We start from the raw sequence: 12,349 nt of genomic DNA, 5'->3' as shown, positions 1-12,349 counted from the left end.
TTTTTGCTTTTTACTCAAACATTTAATATTTGATATTTTATTTCTTCCAAAAATTTTAATATTAAAAAAAAAATATTTTGAATTTAATTTTGAATTTTTTTTTTTTTGAATTTTGATTTTTTGTGAATAGCTGTAGATTTTTGTAATTTAGTATTTACATTTTGGGCTTGGTACAAAATTATATAATAGGGACGTCATTTTGCAAATACTTACTTTTGGAAAAGACTAAATTTGAACTAAAAAAATGTATTTTTTGTTTTTAATGACAAATTGAAAAAAAAAAAAAATAATGATAACAAGTTATGCTTTGGGTGCTAATGTCACAATAATATCTTCTCAACATCAACATTTCCCTATATTTATTTTTTGTCAACTGTTGATTTCCTTGATTTGGATTCATATTCATTTTCTGATCGCTTATTTGAAGAATTCAAATTCCTACTTGTTAAGCTTTGATCGTCCTGTTAATAAATGTATAATAATTGAGCAATTATATAAGATTTTTTTTTTTTTTTTTTTTTTTTTTTTTTTTTTGTAGTTTTGGTTTAAGTGATTTATTTCTCGACCGATTTGGAGAATTTGTCGCTCAAGACAGCGACTTCAGAACTATCCAAACTTAATCGTTTTATTTTTGTACTCACCCCTATGGACCGGTTTTTTTACGTCAGTTATATGGGTTGTACACATATGAAAAGAGATGGGATTTGTGTAAGAGCACGAGGAAAAGGCGGGAGCTAGACATATGGTACTCCTGAATTAAAAAACTTTGATACTATCAGCTACCTGTTCTATGATTTTGGAGGGATAAAATAAATTACTTCTATGATGAGGAGAACCTTCTACATTTAAAACAGCAATAGTTCAGTGAAAATATTATAATTGTATTTAAATACATATATATTTAAATATTTATTTTGTTATGCACTTTTAAATCAATTTACAGTAAAGATATGCGATAATTATTCATTTAGAGGGAGATGTTAAAGTACACAAGACTCATTAAATAATGAACAAAAAAAGAAGAAAGAGCACACGCAAAAAACTTTTTTCTTTTTCTAATTATTAAACCAAGGTTAATAGAAATACATTGTTAGACCATCATGTACTCGGGCTTGCTAGAATTTTCAATCTGATGTATTATACCGACTTCTGGGCAAGAAGGGCAGATTTGGACAAAACACGCAACCCCTTATAGTCTATGACGTCACAATTGCTAGAATTTTCAATTTAACGTATCGTTCCGGCTGCTGAGCAGGGGAAACAATTTTGGGAAGACATGCAACCACTCATATACTATGACGTCAATATTAAAAGCGTGATGGAAGTCAAACATATGTCGTACATGTTTTATACCTCGTATTTCTATGAACCTTAAGCTAAACAAAGATGTTTTGAAAATTGTAAAAGTTCATGACGTCATTGTACTGATGTTTACAATTAGGAAAAATACAGGACGTCATCATGAACAATTTATCTATAAAATCGCTCCATACATATTTTTAAATGAGACCCATCAAAATCCAAAAAAAATTAAAAATTGTGGGACTGTACTATGGGAAATCCAGACCGAAATTCTTTTAAAAAAACAAATTAGTCCGGTCAAACAAATATTGTTAAGGTCTTTGACTGGTCTAGGAGTGTCACACCGTAAGCAAACACTATTAGCTGCAATATAATTTAGGGTTTTTTATTTATCTTTTTGGAGGAAAAGGTTGCGAGATGTAGTCAAGATAGCGATGTGTAAAAAATGTCTAGCGTAGACGACAAATCAACTGCAAACAAAAAAAAGTGATGTTGGAGAGATACTATTGTGAATTATGGCGTCAAATCTAAGGGAAGAAATGAAGAAAAAAATATTTGATGTTTTGCTCATTTGTGCCGCCCATCTACCTATGTAAGGTTCTTGCATACAGGGTGGTGCATATTTATTTTTTGTTTTTTCAAAGATCTAATTAGACACTTATTTATGTTAACATACAGGGTGGATCTTATCTAGATCTATACATTTTATTATTTCAATCGGGAATGACAATAAAAAATCATATATCTGAACAGAGCAGGCAGAGATGCTTGGAAAGAGCAAATAATTTTCTAAATTTTCTCATGACCAACAGAAATGAAAGGATCTTTTGCTCTTTTCTGATGAAAAATTGTTCACTGTTGATGCCACTAGAACAGAACAGCTGCTAAATCACAACTGAACAGCCAGTCAATGTCTCAGATTCAGTGAGAGATGTCTTCATAACATGCCCTCCCATTTTTGTGGAGATAAAGGAACGGCACAATGCAGATGCTTACATCGAACTTCTAGATATGAAAATGCAACCCTGGGTCAGAGAAAAGTTTGGAAAAAAAAGTTTGTTTTTGTTTTCATTGCACTGCTAAGACCCAGGCCTTCCTGTGAGACAACTTTCTAACCTTTTTGTATCTCAACATATGGGCCGCCCTCCCCTTCAGACACGAACCCCTTGGACTACTCTATCGAGGCTCGTCTGGAGGAGAGCATGTGCCCTACTCCTCACAGGAGTGACATATCTTCAGATGCTTCCATAAAAAAAGAGTGGACCAAGCTGGATTCTGACTACATAGTCAAAGTCTGCAAGGGCTCGTATTAAGGAAACTATTATAGCGGAGGACTTACATATTGAGCAAAAGTTGTGCTGAACACTATTTCCCAATGTTTTTGTAAAATAAATGTCTTCACAAAAACTGTTATTTAAATTTTACTATTGAAAATATGAAAAAAATACATATGTACCACTAGGTAAGATCAAATCTGTAATAGGTTCTTAGTTTTCAAATGACATCACATGCTCCAATTGGAGTAAAGTTGTACCAACAACTTTTATAAGGTTTCATAAATAAGAATATAATTTAAACTTTGAAAAAGTGACAATAAATAATGGTCACCCTGTAAAAATGAATGTCATTCAATAGACCTAAAAAAATTCTTATGAATGGCAACTTTATGCCTATTTTTACAACATAAATTTGATGTTTATATTTGTTGGTAGGTGCGTGAGACGAAGTGGGGCGGGGGGGTATATTTATACTCCTATCGAAGGTGTGGTGCTGAAAAATTATTATTGTTCTTATTATTTAACATCAAAACTAATTTGTGAGTGGGTAGAAAGTCATCATTTATACACAAAAAAATAGTTTTCTAAAAGGCTCACATTCTACGTTCCGGCTACTCTTTGATTTGCTGTTAAGAAAATAAATTTTGATTCAATACTTCTCGCGAACATTTTAAGTACCTAATAGAGTATGAGCGTTGTTTGGAAAACGATCGAGAGATGTGCCATCTAGTGGCAAAATAGTACATACATCTTCCTGAATGGTAAGAAAATTTAATTAAAAGGATTTTACACTACAATTGGAACAAAATTAGACCTCATCCGGATCCCGTATGAGTACATCACGGCCCAGTTTTTCCTACTCATACAAAAGGTTAGCTGACTAATTAAATAAGTGTTATTTTTTTTCATTTTTAGAAAGTTTGTTGAGGTAGAGAAACACGACCAAGTAGTGATTTTGCCAAATTGACATTTTCAAAATTCTTTGAAAGCAAATAATTCCAGAATTTTATTATGCCAGAGTACTATAACTGGTATCATCTAATTTTCCATGCTCAAAAATTTCAAATGGGTTAAATTGGTCCAGATCAAGTAATTGGAACCAACTCTGGTACCGTTTATCGAAGGTTAAAATTTTTCTGTATGAATTAAAAACGATCGTAACTATTCATATAAATGCATGTATTAACATATAAGAGTTGAAATAGATAGGATAAAATATCAGTATTAAAGAGTTTTAAAGTTTTGAAATTCTTGGAATTTTTTAATAAGCGTCTATTCCTTGAAAAAGTATATTCAGAGAAAATTGAAAGCTATACCAAACAATGAAAATCTTAATTTTTTCAAATTCAAAAGATCTATTAAAACTAAAATCATTATTTTAACTGAAAAATCAATATTACTAACTATGGGACCGTTTATGCAGAATTGAGGCAGTGATTGAGGCTGATAGAGATTGTATTAAAAATATATGCTATTACCATCAATGCTATTTTTTATTATTCTTTTTTTTAAATTAGCTACCATTTTGTTTCAGTTTGTCAAAGGATTTTGCAGAAGACATCCCGCATTAATTAGAATAAGGTGGTCAAGGTTAATGCTTAACTGACCCAGACGTATTTTTCTTAAATATCACGGGTTATTCTTCAGGACTGTTCCAGAAAAGGATCCCCTAACTCTGCTGATGCTCAATGGCCATCTATGGTATTAAATAAAACAAAAACAAAAAAACAGTGTCACATTGCATTTATTCAAGATCTGGATGAGGCCAAAGTTTGTTCCATTTCTAGTGCACAACTCTGTACGTGGAGCTCCAAAGTAACTCTTTGCAATAATATTGTAAAAGTAGTAACTGAGTGGGCGTGGCTTCATTCTAGATGCAATATTCTAAAGTCAAACAAAGGAAAAAAAGTTAGCTACAATCACGCGTCGGTTACTGAGGAACTTGAGTTTACCGTCAAAATATATATTGCGAAAATATGGTTTGCAATTATATCTTATATGATTAAACTAATTGCAATTTAGCTCTTGAGTTTTTATTGAGTCGATTTATAGGAATCAGTTTATTTCTTCAATTTCTAATGTTCAAAGAATGATTCTTTAATTTATTTTCATAATTTGAAATTTGTAAAATTCTTTGAACTTAAATCACTCCATGAATAATAATCCTAGAGAGTTAAAATTGCTTTCATCAAATCTGAAACTATGCAAGAATTTTATCTTAGTCCAATTTGTCCAAATTGGATAATTGAAATGGGTTTTATTCTGCAAGAACCAATATTTTAAAGACCTTTGCAAACTCTCAAAACATAATAAACTTAATCAACTAATCTTCTACAATAATAAAATAAGACCATGGTCCAATTTTAATTTTTTTATGTTTTTACCTTTTTGTGATAAGCTATAGACTTTTGATTTATTTTTTCCAAAAAAATTTTTTTTTTGAACAGCTGCGAATTTTTGATTATTTTTTTGAGCATAGCTATAGATTTTTGAAATTTTTTTCAAAAATTAAATATCTGAAATCTAATTTTATAAATCAAAAAATATATATAATTCTGCAGACACCCCTGTTAATGGACGTGGCTTTTCTCCACCTCTCCCTAATTGCATACAAATTTACCTCTGATGACGAAAGGTCCCTCAGTGAGAACGACAATAACTCTATATAAGGTTACAAAATGTGAAGCTTGTATTTTATCAAGTGCATAAAAGGGTTGGCAGAGCATGACTAATAATATCCCAAATAATTTTAGGTATATATGAGTCATACCCTGACAACCCTTTCATCATGCACTATAGGGCTCCAATACCCCTCCTTCTCATCGAACATTCCGATCTGTTATTGTAGATACTATTAGAAATTTACATAATGATGATGTTATCGAATAATGGGATCATAAGCATCACAAAAAAAAAAAAACATAATCCATTTATTTATGTGTCAAAATATTTTGTCTTTTTGAAATAAAATAAATAAAAATTGAATATGATTCGTTTCGTGCATCATATACATATATAGTATACGACTATAGACTTTATAAATAGCTAATCAGTGTGACAATATTAGTCATGATGATTTGATAACCAACTACGTATATAAAAGGCATAAAACTAACTCTCTCCTTCTTTCAAATCTAAAATGGGGACTGATCTAGTAGCTATTTTGATTCATCAATCAGAATAGCCAATCAAAAACCAAACAAGATTACAAACTATAAACACTAAAAGGAAGTCGAATATCAGTAGAAATTATCTTGTGACTTTACTTGGACCTTGGATTTACTTATATAAATAGGTGTATTATAGTTCTAGATAACTTTACGGCAAATATTTTGGTCGTCGCTAATTTTTCCGCCTACATTTTTTCCACTGGTAATTTCGCCTCGAGGAGATTTAGCTACAAAAAAAAAGAAGAAATGTAATAAGTTCAAATGAGCTCACCTACAGGAATTACTTATCAAAAATGATATTTTTCACACGACAGGTGGGAATATCAGTTTTAAAACTCATCGAATATTTCTCCTTTATTAATTATTTCATAACTAATGTCTTTATTTATTCTTCTTAATCTGATCAATAGTAAAGTTTTAGCCGATAATATAAAAAAATTAAAAGGCAGCAATCATGTCATGTGCTTAGATTTCTTCGAGGCAAAATAATCAACCGTGAAATTACCAGAGGGGAAAATGTTCAATGCAAAATTTCTGGTCACAGTTTAAGATAAATAAATACTAGCATAGGGTCCCTGCATTGCAGGGCTGAGTAGAGGGAAGTATAGACACACAATGAAGGGTGAATAAAAGAGACAGAGAGAGAGGAATGTAGAAAGAGACAGAGGGAGAAGAGAAGAAGGGAAAGACAGAGAGAAGGAGAGAGATATAGAAAGAGATAATGAAAATGAGGTTATATTTCGGTCAAAAACAGCCTCTTAATAGAGGGCAAAAAATGTATCATAGGAACATAGTTTGTTATTGTATATATCTACTTCATAAATACCAGACTGATTTGTTCGACCATATTAGATTCCATGTATGACAACATCAAAAACAGACTTATAAATATATTTATGATATGATCAAAACAGAAAGAAATGGCTTCAGAAACTTTTAGGGGGGTTTGCAACACCAATGGTTTTCAATCATAGTTATTGAGTTTTACCGCGATATTAGTGCCGTGCAATTGTAAGACAAGTAGTTCAACGATCCCTATATCGCGTTTTCACGTGGCGTCAGCATTATTGATGTTGGGTATCTTGGTGGTCTTAACAAACAAGTTTTATAAGCCCCTTTTATCATTATTATGAGGGAAAGTGGTGAACGATTGAATGCCAAAATGGGACCAACAGGTAAAAGGACTTAAACCTTGATGTCTATCAAAAATATATCTCTCTAATGCCAAGTTTTATTAAATCTCTCATCTTAAAATGTTGTAGAAGTATGTTAATCTTATTTTCATATTGTAGAAAATACCGCGTGGTGCATTGAAATCTTAATACTTACAAATTGAATAATTAATGAAGGTTGAGTGATTGAAATTAATTCATATTTTGATAGCATTAGCAATTAGTTACAAAACAAAAGAAACTTTACCTCTCTAGATTACGTACAACTCGATAAAAAGCACATTTCTGTTCAGGCACTCTAAGCAGTTGGAGGTACCCAAGACCAGCGTCGACGCTGGTCTACTAGTCCAAAACATTACAGAGAAAGAAGGGTTCTGTCAAAAAGGCCAAACAGGGTCCGAAGGAGTTAAAGAAAACAGCCCTGTCAAATCCCCTCATGTCTATGAGGGCCCATGCAATAGATCTCAGGGGTTCACACCAGACTATCAAAAGACCTATTAAAAAGAGTAGGTGGAAAGAGCCTTGTGAGGGGAGAGAAGTCACTTTTGATAGCAACAATGAAAGAACCCCATCTTCTCCATTGCGATACTCTTTTGGACCCATAGAGCCCCTGATGCCAACCCCTTCGACTACACCTTTTGGGTATCTCTCAAGTGGAAGGCCTGCAGTCATCCAAGCACCGAGGCCCTCAAAGTCACTGACACCCAGCACCGGGACGCCATGACAGAACACTACACTCTTCAGCGGGTGCCAGGTCTTCCTCCACCACCTAGAAACCATCACTGCCACTGAGGGCGGCTACATTAATAATTAATAGATCTCCGATAAACATTCATTTATAGCAGGACTCACGAAACTTTTTTTACTGCTGGCTAGATAATTGAAAGAATAACGTGTATGGCCAGCTTAATAATTCTGTTCAAGACTTGCAATAAGAGTGAAAGATCTGGCAAAAAGATAAAAAACTAATTTTAGCATTCCATGTTAATCATGGATGAGTGCTGTGTAATGAACAAAAAACAACATGTTTATTTACAAAAAGTTATCAAAGAAGCAATGTTAGCTAAACATGGATACATCGGAAATACCGAGTCTTACAAACTAAGGAGCAGAAAAAGGTTAGTGATATTTGAGAAATTGAAATTTGGCCTTCAAGATATCATCAATCTTTGGTTTGGAATAGCAGCATTGAATCAAGATAATTGATTTCAAATATTTATCAGTGAATCACATTCGTTGAGCTGATCTTACATAATTCACACAAATCTGAGAATGAAAGAACGGGAAAGAAGCGTAATTGTGAGTATCCAAATGGAGATAGAGAAAATGTTGGTGCTCCTTTAGGTGCCACCTGTAGACTGAATATATATTTTTGGAATTTTTTTTACAAGATAATACGCATTAAATACGCAGCAACAATAGTAAAATCAAGCCACAAAACAATCCGGATCTTTTAGTATTCTAAACATAATATTCAAATTTAAATTTCATCAAAAAGTTTTGTGTTCCATATGATTTAGCAAGCAAGTTCAAGTACAGTCGTCAGGCTGAATAAACTGACGTTGTGGGTCGTAGTTTAGTGACCCCTAATGTATAGTATCAATTTTGTTTAAATTTTATTGTTTTTAATAAATTTTATATTGTTGAAGTTTAAATTTCAAAGTGTTCAGATTTTAATAGATATATTAACTATTACAATCGAAAAAATATGATAGTTTTGTCTAATTACTCTACTTCACTTTGTAGTAGGTTAAAACTTCGACAGACAAATGTCGAATGGACAAAACCTCGACCGTAAGTAACGTCGACCGACAGAAAGTCGACTGGCAAATGTTACATTCCATAATATAATAAACTGTTCCTACGACATTTCACTCCAGACATTTCCAACCCGTGATATTTACCCCACCACCCCTACATAAGCAAACAGTAAGGAAACCTTACAAATCCCCATTTATACCTAGAAGTTTGGAGCTATTTCGAGGACCACCAGCCTCAAAATGAGATGAAACACAAAACAGTCTCAACTGTCGGTGTGTAAATGGAGGTGGGGTAAATTTAAAGAGTGGCAGTGGGTTTCATCCCGATTCGGGGCAGGTAATACCTGAAAACAACTCAAACATTTGGGGAAACACATGGGTTGTAAGGGGCTATTAGTGGTTGCTTAAATAGTGGCGGTGGGTTTCGTCCCATTTTGGGACACGGCAGTGACTGAAAATAGCCCCAAAATGTATAAAGGGGATTGGGAGGGGCCCTTACTGGTAGTTTATGGTATGGTGCTGATAGGTTATGTTTTAAGCAGGAAATGTCTGAATGGGATATATCGCAACACCATGTGGAGTAACCCTTTATTTTACGTTTTGTCCATTTGACGGTTTGGCAGTCGATGTTTTGTCCACGCACCACCCTTCTTATCCCTAATCGATCAACAAAAAAAAGTACAAATTTAGACATTTCATAAGGATTTATATCACATATTAAAATAATTTAATAAATTTTTTATCATTCACATTAAGTAGTATTCAATGCAGGTGTTAAGTGTGTCTTTTTTTTTGTTTTTTTGTTCATAAAGCCACTTGATGAAGTTTCATCAAGATTTATTGAAAATTTGTTTATTTTGTGTTGTTATAGATATCAGCAATATTACAAATTATGATATCAAATACATATAGGTACTATGACAGCAAAATTACATTAAATATGATATTATGTATAAAATCAATAGGTGAACAATGTCATGTAACTCAATGGAAGGATGATGTCATTTAAAATAAATTAGTAAAATATATTTTAAGATGTCATAGACATATGGTGAATAACGCTTTATGCTCATCCCGGGTTGTATGACTCATTCACAAAATTATATATAGGTATACCTAAATATAGGTACAGTAGAATCAGGGGTTTAAATAGTGGTTTTTGAACATGTGAACGGGCATTCAACCCATGTTCGTTGTTTTAATTTTTTGTGTATAATTATTAACTTTTAGTATGTAATTTTGAGGAAAAACTTTATTATTGCAAGTTAAGGCACTGAATATGAATTACACAAAAGCAGGATTCAGGAACAAAAGACAATAGTTTTATGCATGATATATGTACAGTGTGCGTGGCAAATAGGGGCGTTCCCAAGGGGGAGGGGAGAGTTAGAGAGGTTCAACCAAATTAAGGAATTTTTGCTTTTTAATAGAAAATTTAATATTCGATTTTTTTCCTAAAAAATTAAATCTCTTTGAATAGCTATGGATTTTTAATTTTTCTCCAAAAATTGAATATTTTCCAAAAAAAAAAATAGTTTTTGATAATAGCTTTGGATTTTGTAAATATTAAATTTAATTTTTTTTCAAAAATATTTAGTTGTATAATTTTTTTTTTTTTTCACTTTTTTTTATAAGTTTATATATATATATAACCTATATAAAACGTTAGTAAATTCTTTGTTTCGAACGCTACTTTATAGAGCAAAAAGACAGAATAACAGAAAAAAATTGATCTTTCATTTCTGAAAATGTAAAAAAAAAGAATGTGCACTATTAACACAGATCGTCAAATTTTCCTAACTTTTTTATCTTATTTTTCTAAATAAGACAATTTTAGAAAAAACATTTTAAATACTTCTTAAAGATTAAAAAAAAATGTATATCAAAACTTTTTAATGCAAAAGTTTCTATAATTACTATATAAAGAATTTCCACCTTTTTCCATAATTTGATCGAGATGTGCGACCTAAAGATGACTTTTGCCTATGTAATTTGCTTGCCCAAGGCAACTATTCTACGATTCACAAATATTTTACTCGTGCTAGAAGGTGTCCTTAGTGAATTAAATCCCTCACACCAACTACAGCCTCTTACCTGCCCCTCAGCCTGGCACAAACCTTGATGTGGGACTCCTTATCCATGTTCTAATTACCTAATTTGGACGAACCGACCAATTAAAAATTCTAGCAGCAGGACACTGGATCTGTTAACATGAGTTGAAGCTCCCTAGTATCATAATTAGACTTAATATTTGTGAACGATTGCTCAATTGCTCACAATATTGCTCATTTTGACCTTTTTGGAAAAAAAAATCTCCTCACTTTGCCTTTTTTGTGTGTGAAAATGGATCATTTTTTAAACTGGTATGAAATAAATATATACAAACCGTGTTCAAATTAGATTACACAACAGCTTTGTATGATTTTATTTAGGCTCTCTTTTTTGGAGGCAAAAATATTTATATGATGCAATCAGGGTTATGATTACATGATTTGGAAATCTGATGGAGCCAGATAACGACAACAGCCAATACGGGGGAGGAGAAATGTGTTACAAAATTGAGTGTAGAATAATCCTCCTTGAATCTTGCAACAAAAGAGGAATACTTTTGTCCCAAATTTCAAAACCCTGATCTTCCATTTTTGATGAGATGTTTTCATCCAACAAAGCTCCTGAAAATCACACCAGCTTCAAATTTTCTTCACCTACTAATGTGGACGTCTCTCAGGATGTTTAAAACTACCAATACTAATTGAAGGCAAAAATTAACAGAAGAAAATCATCCTAAAATCTAGATTTGTCGATATAATGTAGCAAAATTTATGAATAAATTATGAAGTGTATAAAACAACTCTAATTACTTGAAATTATTCTTATAAAACTGCATATTTCTTTAAGTAGAAATTGCTCAATTTTGATATTTTGGGTGCTCATTTTTCAAAATTTCAGCACTCTTCTTTGGCTCATTTTGAAAATCATTATTTATTGAGTAATTTGCTTCGTTGGAACAGCAAACTTAAAATTTAAAACTTAAAAAGTAGATGAGCTACTTAGTTTATGTTCCCCCTAACGTATATCCAGTATCTCATAAATACATAATAAAACAGTAATATACAATATCTAAGGGGTTGGTTGCTACTGTTTGTGTTGAATTAGGGAGAAAGGGTTTACTACGAGCCTCATGGGAGTTACGAGCATATTATTTTTTATGTTTCCTTGAATCTAGGGCATTTACCCAATAAAGTTATTTACATATGGTGGGTATGATTCATGAATCATGTTCTTGTGTACAAGTTGGAAGTTTGTACAAGTTGACAATTGAACAAGCATATAGTGCAATTGGTACTCAAACATAAAAATTTTGTGTTGTGTGTACATGGAATGAGAATAATGCAATTATTTAATATCCTTTAGATGGTGGATATATTAATGATGTAATTTTCTACTTGTTGAATGAAATGATAAATATACATTTTTTAATCCTTTTTAAGTGAACTGGAACATCCTGCACCCCAAATTTGATAAAACAGCATTGATATGCTCCCGAAACTTCTTTCAGAATAAATACAACTTTTTTTGTGGAAAAATGTATTTATTTGGAAATATTTGCAATTTTTAGTCAAAGTTTGGTAAATTTGATTAATTTTATCACTTGCTTGATCTAATTC

General features: G+C 32.0%; 1 long non-coding RNA gene across 1 annotated transcript; it reads left to right on the top strand.

The window, feature by feature from the left end:
- Positions 1-3,176: 3,176 nt before the first annotated feature.
- On the top strand, positions 3,177-5,569 carry LOC139904838 (uncharacterized). Its single transcript, XR_011779085.1, has 2 exons — positions 3,177-3,340; positions 4,114-5,569. It is a non-coding gene; the product is annotated as an uncharacterized lncRNA (long non-coding RNA).
- Positions 5,570-12,349: the final 6,780 nt, after the last annotated feature.

This window comes from Lepeophtheirus salmonis, chromosome 3 (assembly GCF_016086655.4).
Source record: "Lepeophtheirus salmonis chromosome 3, UVic_Lsal_1.4, whole genome shotgun sequence".
Taxonomy (NCBI): domain Eukaryota; kingdom Metazoa; phylum Arthropoda; class Copepoda; order Siphonostomatoida; family Caligidae; genus Lepeophtheirus; species Lepeophtheirus salmonis.
The sequence above is the reverse complement of the archived record's forward strand: the minus strand, read 5'-3'. Positions and strand labels throughout refer to the sequence as shown.